The 12,811-nt window shown below is 46.1% G+C and overlaps 1 protein-coding gene across 5 annotated transcripts in view; it reads left to right on the forward strand.

The window, feature by feature from the left end:
* LOC143325725 (protocadherin-1-like) overlaps positions 1-12,811 on the forward strand; it is a 166,995-nt gene that overhangs the window by 20,992 nt on the left and 133,192 nt on the right. The window lies entirely within an intron of this gene.

The following is a 12,811-nucleotide window of genomic DNA, read 5'->3' on the forward strand; positions in this document are numbered from 1 at the left end:
GGGAGCCAAGAAGTGAAGAAAGAAAGAAAGGGAATAAGGAGGAGGAGGTGGAGGAGGAGGAGGAGGAGGAGGAAGGGGGGGTTGTAAAAGCCACTACACTATGAAGGAAAAGGTACACTAAGACTAAATACAACCATTTCTTAACCTCAGCACCTCCTGTCAGGTCAGCTGAAATACGACTTTTAATTTTGCCGTGTTCCCAATCACTGGGGTTTAAAAGTCAATTGTTTGCACAGATTAATGGCAGGTAATTTTCCAGGCGCCCGCTTTCGCCTTCTTTTACCCAGAGTGCCTTGCTCTTTTCTATTTAATGTACAAAAAGGGGGGTTGACGGGCGGGGAGGGGGGCATTAACTGCGTGATGGTGACAAGCTTTCACGCCACGCCGGCTGTTCCGCGGCGTCACGTTGATGGACTCGCGGCTGTGAAACGTGCACTGTGAAAACCGTGGAGACAATCGCGCCGAGCGTGGCGGTGAAGTCCAGACTGTACATAGATGTGAACAACGTGTCAAATGTTTTGTTTTGTACTTTTTCATCTGCTGTGTATGTTGCTGCATTATTGTGTGTCGTGCGTGTGCTTAAAAAGGGCATTTCATTGTTCCCCCTGCTTCTGAAACACTTCAAACCATCTGAACACCTGAACCAAAGACTCACACACACACCTGCATCCTCACTGTCATCGCCATCGCACACACGAAGCCGAAGCTCAGACTGTTCGGGCGCTCTCGTTCCCGCCGGTGTTAGCAGCTTGCTAGCACTCCTGCTGGGTTAATATTTAGCCTGTTAACACTCGAGCTCGCAGGCGTGACGCTTCGAGGCTTCTAGATGGATTTAAAGGCGCACGGCCGCTCACCTGCTCGGTCATGTACTCTTCTTCTCTGGGGAAATATATGTACAGTGTTTTTCTTTTTGTTTTGTATTTTACAGCTAAAAGCCAGATTTTATTTCAATAAACATGTTGTTAAATGTTAAAGTGGCGCTCTCTGTGCATTCACTGGGTGGTCGAGGTGGGCGGGGTGACAAACAGGAACTGGGAACGGTGGGAACGCCGCAGGTAGAGGTACAGTATTCCATTCTCATTCCCATCCTTCACACCTGGGGAGAAAATGTATGTGGTGAACGCTTACAGCTGAATCTTCTCTATAATCTTTTTCATCACAATCAACTTTATTGTCAAAGTCAGTGCAGACAATGAATTGAACAAACAAATATCAAAACAAGCATCAGGTCAAATTTTATTGATTTTATAGAAACAGCCACACGGTGCAAGAAGAGCTCAGAAATAAATTCTGAAAAATGTAATAGATTACTTCATCCAGTGAACGTCTGACATGCATCTATTAAAGGATTTAATCAGATCAATTGATCCCACAAGTCAAGAGTCAGAGGAGAGAAGATAAAGATCCAGTAAATATCAACAACAACAACACAACCAGAATTATTATTATAGTATTAATGCTGCAGCTGGAGCTGATTTGAATGACTAGTTTTTCTGCTGGGTCGCTTGTCAATCATCAGTAAAGTTGAACTATAATATTACATCATATTTCTATTATTAATCTGAACATCTGAAGTAGACAATAACTACACTGATCAAATCAATGTAGTGCAGTAAGAAGTACTGTATTTGCCCCTGGAAGGTACTTGAAAAGAAGTATGAAGTAGCCTAACATGCTTAAGTACATGTACCCTGACATCTTAGTGCAGTAAATGTACTTCATTAGTCTCCACCACTGACTTCCATACATTTTCTCTTCAGTCCTCATGAACTCATGAACCATTTTTTCTGTCACTTTAAGTTTACAGCTGCCTGCCCACTGACACACACACACACACACACACACACACACACACACACACACACACACACACACACACACACACACACACAGATAACACACACACTCACCTTTGGACTTTCAGCAAACAGCACAAAGGACGAGATCAAAACAACAGCGTGCAGGTGCTGAACCTGCTGGGGTCAAAGGTCAAATATCACTCAGAGACAGTTATTAGCAGCAGAGAGGGAGGGTCAGAGGTTAATGGGGGCTCCTCTCTGACCCCTCCCCCGTCAGGACTCGCAGCATTAACAGTCCGACGGCGTCCTTCCTGCTTTTACGCTGACCAGCTCAGCTGTCTCTATGGTAACACCACGACCTGTGTGTGTGTGCGTGGGTGTGTGTGTGTGCTGACTCATAGTACTAACCCCCTCCACCTCCCCCATCTCCCTCGTCTCCCCCTCCCTCCATCCAATCCAACACAATCCCTCCTTCTATGGAAAGCTCTGCCCTTTGAATGAAGAGAGATGAAGAGAGAGAGAGCGAGAGAGAGTGTGTGTGTGTGTGTGTGTGTGTGTGTGTGTGTGTGTGTGTGTGGCCTGTCATTCAGTTTATATAAGCCTTGAGCTGAGTGTTTGTTCCTCTCTCCCACATACTAGCTGTGTTTTCATGGATGGCAGCAGTCTGACTTACATATTTCCATATAAACAATGAGAAAGGTGAAAGTGCTTCAGTTTCAGCCTCATTAATGAGGACAATTCTGGACATCTGAACCCTTTTGCTGTGTTTAAAGTTCAGATTTTTGGACATAAGCTGCCATGGACAGAGACGCTGATGTTTGATCATGAGCTCTGGGAGGAGAGGAAATCATTTCAAGGCACAAAACACATTTAAAAAAACACTGAACACCGCGATAGGCTGTAGAAAACTCTTTCCACCTGGAACTACACTGTTGTGAGGCAGCATCCAAAAGGTAGTTCAGCTGAGAGCTAAAGGCCTTAAAATATGGATCCAGACTGTCGATCGGTCCAGCCTGAAATATCTCAGCAACTGATGGGTCACACATTCATGTCCCCCAGAGGATGAACCTCAGTATCTGCAGTGATCCTCTGAAGGTTCATCGTGCGCCATCATCAAGTCTGAAACCTTAGCGTTTAGCTTTGACCACGCGCGGCCTGGCGTTCACCGCAGCATCATCCTGCAAAGTGCCGGGTTTGTCATGAAATATAAATACAGTAATGACTTTCCAGAGCGGGAAAACCTCACATAAACCTTCAAACTCATGGGTCGTTTATTCAAACTAGACTTCCTGTGCTGAACGTCTTTGTTCACCTGTACCTGAAACAACACGCCCACACCAGTGCAGCCGGGTTGCTTCACAGCAGAGCTGTTTTTGTTCTGAATGCCCACCGACGCTTCCGACGCAGCTCCAGTCTGAGCTGAACACCTCTGCAGGAACAGAAGGGCTGCAGCAGCACAAGACTGAGTAACACAGAGGCGGTGAAAGCGCCCGTTGTTCCGCTCATTAAAAGCTCGGCAATAAATGTAATGAATGAACGTGTGAAGCAGCCGATTGTGAGCGAGGCTGTTCTGTAGCGGTTCAAGTGTCAGGTCCAAGATCTGGAACACTGGATGCTCCTCAGGCTGCTGCAAAGATGACAACCAGAGAGGGAAAATCAGTCCGGTCGAATAGTTCACCATTTATGGTTAAACTTGAACTTTTTATACTTCACGTCTTTGTGCTCAGTGGTCACAGCTGGCGTCGCCAGACAGATGGAGAACCACTGAGCTGTAGCCTAAAAATGATATTTTTCTCCTTGAGGTAAGAGGCAAGAGAGGAAAACACCTCCCAGCCACCACAATAATTACCAGACCATCATCTTCCTCGCTCTTATCCCCACGTCTGCCCGGATGAAATTATCGAAATCCAGCGAAACGACACCCAGAAACACAGAGCAGTCCGACGCCATCAAGAAGGCGTTTTTCCATCTCACTGGACCCGCTAATGTTCTCACAAAACACTCGTAATCGGTTTGCACAGCTACAGTTACAGTCCATTAAATGATCAGTGATTAAAAACAGGTGTTTTTAATGTAAAACATGTTTCTGCAGTTGGACAGACAGAGGACTTCCTGTTTCTCTGCAGTCCAGCTCGCTGTCAGAAAAAGAAACCGTAATGGTGACCATTAGCCGGGCGGCTAGAAGCTTTTTCCCCAGAAAATTACAGTAATTTCACTTCAATGGCTAAAACTGTCGTCGGGCAGGGACAGAGTGTCCGTCATCAGTCCGGCTCTGCTGAGAGGACGGTGCGCAGTACAAATACTCACAGTACTCACACGTAACTTCAGCTGGAGTACAGCTACTGCTGGAAGCATCTGTTCATCTCTGCTAATGAGGACGGATTTTAGCCGTCTCCCGCGTCTCCAGCCAGAGACGACACGCACCTGATGACGTCAGGAGCCAATGAGCAGCCACCGTTCTGGTGTCACTCTGTCAGTCAGGATCTCTGCTGTTGCATTCAGGGCCAGCTGGAAGCTTCTGGTAGCAGCAGCTGCCTCTTTCTGACGGCTCTAACTTTTCCAGGAAGAAGCACTTTCAGGAAGTTTACCTGCAGCTTTTGTTTGCTGTCGCCTGAGGAAAGACTGAGCACTGACGAGCGTCCAGACGCCCGCAGCACACCAGCAGCTTCATTCAGACTGCAAGCAAAGGTGGTGCCAGAACCAGGATCAGGACGTAGACTGGGTTCCTGTAGCTGGTCCAGACATTTTGTGCAGACATTCATGGTCCTCACAGGATGAACATCAAGTCAAATATATGAATATTAGCAAACTAAACTGAGATGGTGAGGATGGTAAACATGTTTTAAGTTTATCTTTATACATATTTTCCAGATATCAACGCGCCAGCAGCATGTTAGCATGCTAATATTAGCAGGTGCAGCCTCACAGAGCTCGATGTAGACTCTCTGCTTTGTTTTATGGACATTTAAAAGCTATTTTCCATCTTTTCCATCATGCAGTGACACATCACACGTCTTTGAATCCCGTATAATTTACTTTATCTTGTGGCTTTTCTGATGCAGAAGAAATTCAAAGAGGAATGTGCAGAAACATCTTGATGTGGAGGATGAAGCCGAGCAGATGAAATGATACCACACACTGAAGTATTTAATACTTGTTTTCTTTAGTCTGGGGATTTTATTTGAGTTTTTCAGTTCTGTCCATTATTAGACAGTTAAATGTGATGTATGAATACTCAAGTAGTATTTGTAGCAGTTTGATAGGAGTTAAAGTACCTCTGTGGTACCACTGTGGTACTTTAAACTCAGCCAGGCTGTGTGTGTTTTCACAGGTTAGAACAGGTACGATGTAGAGATGCAGATACGTCTCTCAGTATCAGCAGTGTTCAAGGTGGTGCTGGTGGTGGAGGAGGAGGTGGGTACCTGTGACAAAGGGGTCTTTGTAACACACACACAACACACACATTTTTCTCCTTAAACACACACATTCCTAAACACGGACATCACTCAGCACAACATAATCCACTCAGCCTTCTCTGTGTGTGTGTGTGTGTGTGTGTGTGCGCCCGTGTGTGTGTGAGGCAGGGTGTGTCAGACAGGTAAAGCTTCGTATGTCCTGCTGAAGTCAGAGCTCAGTCAGAATAAAAGCTCCTCGATTTGAATTAAGGGAAATGATTGTAAAAGACGTTCAGCTGCTTTAAATTTTGATCAATGATTATCGCGTCAACGCTGATAAAGAATGAAGGCAGATGCTCACAGCAGCAAAAAGAACAGTTTTCTGCATCTAAAGTTGTATTTTAAACACATTTTGGTTGCATAATTGCACCCATGAAGTCTGCATTAACCAAACAGGAAGCTGCTGTCATGTGAAACTGTATTTACATAAAACACTGATGTCTGATTCTGACGCTGAACGACAGCTACGCTAAGTCACAGCGTGATTAAAGAGCACGTCCGTCCTCAAACATGGACACACGTCTCACACACCACCGAAGGTTTCAGGTTAGTGTGTCAGCTGTGGCACATTAAACAACTTAAAAACGTACCTGCGAAGGTCAAAACTGGTCAGTTCAGATGCTAAACGTTTGCTAGCTCAGCTGTCACACATGTTAAAAAAAAAACAAAAAAAAAAACATTTTCATTCCTGTACAACTGAAAATCACTTTGACATGTCAGGATACATTTTCAACTCGCCAAACATTTAATTTTAGGACCAAAACACCTGCAAACACTCCCATCAGACTCCGCTGTGCTTTGTGTTTACTGCAAATTAGCAAGTGTTAGCACGCGCTAAACCAACATGGTGAGCAGAGCTGCTACAAATGAGCATGTTAGCATGAGCATGTTAGCATGGCCACAGTAGCATTGTGCTCAAAGCTCCGACGTCGAGCCTCACGGCCTCCTGCGTGATGCAGACTTTGTCTTGTTTTACAGACAATTGAAAGACCGTTTGGCACGATTCTTACTTTCAGGTGACGACACACTAATGAAAACATGAATATGAATGTCATATTCCATGACTCCTGCACACTGGTCCTTTAAAGAGGAGCAGAGGAATGAAAACAGAACCCCTCTGGAACCCTGACCCGATCTTCTCTCGTTTCGTTCAGAATGAAAACTCTTTGTCTGACGTACGATAATGAATACCCACAGAACGCTGCGGTTCTGTGGTTCCGCGTGCTCGTTCTCACGCAGCAAAGTGAAAGTGAAAAGAGGACAGAAAGAAGAAAGAGAGAATCAGTGTGAAACATGAAGATTTCTCAGCCTTGGCTCCTTTGTTCACATGCAGCAGGTTATTTTAACCGATCTATATAGAACCTCAAGAACCGTGAAGGAACTCCTTCAGTCTCCTATTCAGCCTCTCTCTCCATCTCTGTCTGTCTCTGTCTATCTCGGTCGCCCCCTCAGGGCTGTGATTGTGTTTGAGCCACTGAGACGACTCAATACAAAGATCACTGTGTGTGTGTGTGTGTGTGTGTGTGTGTGTGTGTGTGTGTGTGTGTTTTACTTTTATGCGAAGCCAGAAATCAAAAACACAAGACACATAATTTTGTTAGTGTGTTATTGTGTGTGTTGTGTGTGTGTGTGTGTGTGTGTGTGTGTGTGTGTGTGTCTCGCCACCTGCTCCAACAACACAAGCGAAGTGGAACGGAAACCTGCCTGAGGCTTCACACACACACACACACACACACACACACACACACACAAGAACAAAACAGGCGAGCGACAGTAAATGCAAGCATGGAGAGAGAAGGAGGAGGAGGAGGAGGAGGAGGAGATGGAGGGGAGGACACAACACTACACACAACATATACATCACCATGTGTGTCGGCTGTGTGTGTGTGTGTGTGTGTGTGTGTGTGTGTGTGTGTGTGTGTGTGTGTGTGTGTGCTTAAACAGGGCTGGTAGCAGGTGGTATGACTCAGGAGAGGAGGAGGTCGCCGTCCTCAACACACACTCACACCTGTAGGCGGGGTCAAAGGTCGGATGCTGTACAGCTGCTCTGTACACTGGGCTGCTGAACTCTGCCTGTCTGCAGGAACACACACACACACACACACACACACACACACACACACACACACACAGTCGTGGCTGCTCGTTACGATCAGCAGCAGCGGTGCAGATGCTGCTGACATGAACGCAGCGACGGTTCGACAGTGCTGCGTTCAAGACGAGCAGCAGAACAGAGAGGCAGAGAAGAAGAACAGGATGTGGTTCATGTTCTGGATCCAGATTAAGGTTCTCACTGAATCCTGCTTTTTGTCTCCTGTTTGGAACGCTGCTCCATTTTCAGCAGATTGAAGCTGCTGCAGACATATTTTAGGGTTCCTTTAACGCCTCGTGACGTTGGACTCAGAGTGTTTAGAAGACGCAGAAATAAAATCCAGAGTGATTATTTTTGGTAAAGAGGTAAAAAAATAAATCACAACTTTACATGATGAAGATTTCAACTGCGTCTCATCATGAACAACGTCTTTGAATCGTCAATAAGCTGTGAGACAGACGGCGGGGGACGTCAGCAAAGCCGCAGTTTGACTACGAGGAACAGCATCAGGAGCAGTAATAGTACTACGAGCAGTACCAGTATCAGTATCAGGTCCTCTAACAGTAGGAGCATCAGCAGAGACAGAGAGAAGGCGAGGGGACAACTGGAGACGCTAAAGGACCAACCGCCTCCATCTGCATCCTGACTGACAGGTGACGGTGAGGGAAGTGACAGCTCCTGGAGAGAGAGACAGGAAATAAATCCCCAGCAGCTCCTTCCTCCTCTTCCTCCTCTTCCTCTTTGTTTTTGTCTTTGCACAGTAATCGATGGTTTCCTGGAGGCCGCGCTCTGCCGTCTTCTTCTCTTCACAGCTTCCTGTTTGGTGTTTGCGTCCTGTGGCTCTGCGGCCTCTCGCTCCGTCACGCTCGCTGCAGGACGGTGGCGTCCCTCCGTCCCTCCGTCCCTCTGTTCGTTCCCCCGTCCGTCCAGAACTGATGTCCAGGCTGAGCGGATCTGTCCATGAGATGTTAGACTCAGTGACATTTTTAGCTGAAACAAACATGAGCTGCTGTCCTGCAGACGAGACGGCGGGAGGTCAAAGGTCAACGTGCTCACAGCGCTCTGTCCGTGGACAGCAGGGACACTATGAGCAGTAATATTAACAGTAACAGTAGTAGTACTGGCTGTCCAAGAAGTACTGCCAGAATAACAGTAACAGTATTACTAGTGATATCATTAGTAGTCCTGCTCGCAGTAATAGTACCAGTACTAGTTCCATTAAAAGCAGTAGTACCAGTATCAGTAGTAATATCTGTAGTTCCACTAACAGTAATAGTATCAGTAGTACCTCAACAGACAGTAGTAGTACCAGTATCAGCATCATTTTTATGACCCTCATCTCCAGAAATCTCATCTTCATCTTCATCACCCTCATCATCATGAATGTCTGATCAGAGTCATCCTCAGCATCATTTTCATCTTCATCATCAGTTCCATGTACATTCATCATTCAGACTGAGCGTCTGATCTTCATCACCTGGCTGATCTTCATCCTCCTCTTCCTCCTCTGCTCACTCTCTGCAGACTTTAACCATAAAGACTGTTTTTACCTCTGTGCTACTTTATATGTCTCTGTCTCACACACACACACACACACACACACACACACACACACATGCGCGACGCCCTCTGCCCTCGTCACGCTGTGCCCTGCAGGGTCCAGGGATTTTATGACTGGCAGAGGTGTGTGAGCGTGTGAGCGTGTGAGCGTGTGTGCGTGTGCGTGTGTGCGGTGTGGTGTGTGTGTATGCGTGCGTGTGTGTGTGTGCGTGTGTGTTGGTTAACTGCTTCAGCGCTGAGGCAGAAAATGACGCAGCGGTCTGTTGGGCTCTGAGAGGTTTTATAGAGCAAAAAGGGCTTCCATCATTCACTCCTTCCTTTCTTCCTTCCCTTTATTTCCTTCCCTTTTGTTTTCATTTCCTTCCCCCTTTCTCTGCTTTCTTTATATTTTCTTCCCTTCCTCAATCTTTCTTTCCTCTTGTCTTTTCCACTTCCCTTCACTGTGTCCTCTCTTCCTACCTTTTCCCCTTCCTTTTCCTGTTTCCTTCCTCCACTTCCCTTCTGCCTCATTCTCTCCTTCTTACCCACTTTGCTTCCCTTCTTCTGATTCTCCTGAGTCTTCCACTATTTTCCTTACTTTTCTTTCCCTGCGTCTCCTCTTTCCTCTCCTCTTCCTCCACTCCCTCCTCCTCCCCCATTGTCTTCCGTGCCTCCCTCCTCTGCCTTTTCTCCCGTCTCTCCTCTCGTTTTTATTTAATATGGCCGCCTCGTTCTTCACCTTGAATCACCTCTCCTTCCTGTGCTCAGACTGTGGCGAGGAGATAAGAGAGAAGGGGAGAGAGGGAGGAAGATGTCGTTTTTTACCAGCCGTTTTCTCTCCGTATCACCTGAAGTGTCTGTTTGGATGGGAAACACTCGTCTCCTCTCTCCTCCCCTCTCTCTCCCTCTCTTTATCTCCTCCTCTCATCACCTCTCTGCCTTTATCTCCTCCACATTCCTCATCCTCTCGCTCTGCCCTCACTTCCTCCTTCCTCCTCTTCTTCCTCTTCATCTTCCTGGTTGCACTTTGATGGCTCGGTGAAGGGAGAGCAGGAGGAGAACTCGGCTGTTGTGGTTTGTCGTTCAGTCACCAAAACAACTCTCAGCTCGCTGCTTTTAGGACAAAAAATATTTCATAATACTTACATACTTTTACTTAAATAAGGTTTCGATGCAGGATTCTTACTTCTAATGGAGTGTTTTCAAAGCGTGCTATGAGTACTTTTACTCAGTAGAAGTATCTGGATACTTTTTCCATCCCTCCTCATGTTTTTGGATATTTTCTGTTTTCCATCGATTCATATTTCATGTGAGGGATCAGCGAGTTCTCTTTCTAGTGCAGATCTTCATTCAAGTATTGAAGTGGGCTTCAGTCAGGTCCTCAAATGCACCACTTTTGCGTGCTCTGAGTGTGTGTGTGTGTGTGTGTGTGTGTGTGTGTGTGTGTTCAGTGAACAGCTGTTTCCTCTCTAATCCTCTGGCTGACCTCAACTCGTCAGCGTTCATGTCATCTTTTCTTTATTTTGATTTCCTTTCAATCTGTTTCATCGTTATAAACGAGAGATTTCAGAATAGACGACAACAATATATTTTAATAAAAAAGACAAAGTACACAGCTGACAGATCAAAAGCAGGCCCGCGTCCCTCTCTGTCCCTCTCTGTCCCTCTCTGTCTCTGTCTGGATTAGTGGCTCGTCCTAATCTCGGGAGGTTAAATTAGAGGATTGAGGTCGGATGTTAACACACAGCTCCACATCTGTGACTTCTTCTTTGCTTTTTCTTTTGCTTCTTTCTCTCTTTTTTTTTTCGGGGAGCTGAAAATTTCCCTGAAGGTTTGTGTGAATCCTGTTAAAGCCGCTGCAGAGGCTCAGAAACAGAAAATAACAAATCTGTTCTGCGTCGGTGTTTGTCGGACAGCAGCGCTCATGTTCTCCGTTCAGCTGCTGTCAGAAGCCAAACGGGCAGAGACGCTCCTTAACGCTGGTTTCCAAAGAAAAGCCAGCAGACGAGCGGTTTATGGGCTCAGACGCGCTCTGACGACTCCAACGAGCGCAGACGTCAAACAAACAGCATCATCGATATCTGAAATAATCAATAATGATTTACAGTGTTACAGTAGATAAACAGGAGGATGGTTTTTGTCAGGCTGCGTTCCCTCTGGAAACAACATTATTAAACGATGGCTCGGCTTCTGCTGGAAATACAGTTTGATTGCACAGGATGGCCGAAAGTATGTGGACGCCCAGTCACTGAAATCCTGTGTGATTGTGACACTCTGGGAGTTCATGTGCTGCTGTAACAGCCACTTTTGGCTATACAGTGTATTAAAATGCGAATTTAATTTGATGGATCCAGACTGGAAATCTGTTTCCTGTCCAGCAAAGACGTGTTGGACCAAATAAACACTCCAGTGCGTATCTATCCGCCACTAAAATAGTCCCCATCAGATGCACTCTTTCCTCCTCTTTGAGTAACGTTTGATGAAATCTGTCATTTCAGTCTGTTTTGGGAAATTACTGACTTTTCTTTTAGAACTATGAATTTGTTGTGTTTTTAAAGATTTACATCTTAAGTAGGAACCAATGAGCTCGGAGCTCAGACCTTCAGACAGGAAGTCAGAAAGCATTGAGAGATGGACGAACATGTTTCACGTTTTGGACTTTTCACTTCAGTTACTGTCAATATAAAAGAAAGAAAGAAAGACGAACGACAGAAAATTAATTCAAACTATTTTGACAATTAATTGCTCTTCGCTGTGAATATTTTTGAATTTCTGTCTGTTGGTCTGATAAAATAACACATTGTTAAACGGACATTTTGCTCTTTTTTCTGACATTTTCTAAGTACGTCGTTGCAGCCCGGACAGCAGAATTATTCTTTAAAAAGTTCAAATTTTCAGCGTTTTCTGTGTAATGCTCCAGTGTAACCTCAGTCCAGGACTAAACTGCCACAAAGTGGAAGTAAAATTTTCTTCAAGCAGTGAGTTTTTGTACAAAATAAAAGTTCTTGCTTCGGGGATCGGACCTTTGCTTCACCTCAAAAAACCAAAACCTCACGAAAACGTGCCTCCAAAATCATCAGAGGAGAAAAGAGGCCGAGCAGCTGCTGAATCTTGATCCATTTTTAATCTGCAACCACCGGACTGAAAGTCGGTAATGAGATTTGGGAGTTTCAAGAGTCCACTGTGAGAGAGAGAGAGAGTGTGTGTGTGTGTGTGTGTGTGTGTGTGTGTGATTTAACTGAAAACAGATAAAGTGGTGGAGACAAACGCTGCACAGGTGGAGAGACAATAGGTGACAGCAGAGCGATGACACACCTGGACGCCATGTTTGGAAGCCTCACACCTCTTAAACTGTCCGTCATGGCCGCCTGTCAGCGCCGTCATGGTAACAGCGACAGGAAGGAAGGAGGCCGAGACCTTTGTTCGGGAGCGGAGACGTGTTCGGGCAGGCAGGGATGTGAATACCTGGGCACACACACACACCCACACACACCTCTTCTTTCATCTGTGTTTGCATTAAGCTTTGCATACAGCCTGAGGTCATGCAGTGAAGCGTTTCCTTGACAACGGTGTGTGTGTGTGTGTGTGTGTGTGTGTGTGTGTGTGTGAGAGAGAGAGAGAGAGAGAGAGAGAGAGAGAGAGAGAGACAGACAGACAGACAGACAGGTACGATCCCTGTCCTACCCTCTCCGGACTTGTCTCTGTCCCTGCGTCTTCCATCACGCGTCGCTCTGCCCAGCAGCTCGTTATGTGATGTCGCGGGTGGCCGAGCAGCCAATGGAGTGATCCTCACAAACTAATAAATAAACACACGGAGAGCCGGCGTGCTGCTGCTGCAGGGGCTGCTGGGTAGTTTGGTCCGACTGATCCGCGATGTGGACCGACTGCTGATCTTCACACTGCGTTCATCTGTCCGCCTCAAATCC

The sequence above is a fragment of the Chaetodon auriga genome, chromosome 9 (assembly GCF_051107435.1).
Source record: "Chaetodon auriga isolate fChaAug3 chromosome 9, fChaAug3.hap1, whole genome shotgun sequence".
Taxonomy (NCBI): Eukaryota; Metazoa; Chordata; class Actinopteri; order Chaetodontiformes; family Chaetodontidae; genus Chaetodon; species Chaetodon auriga.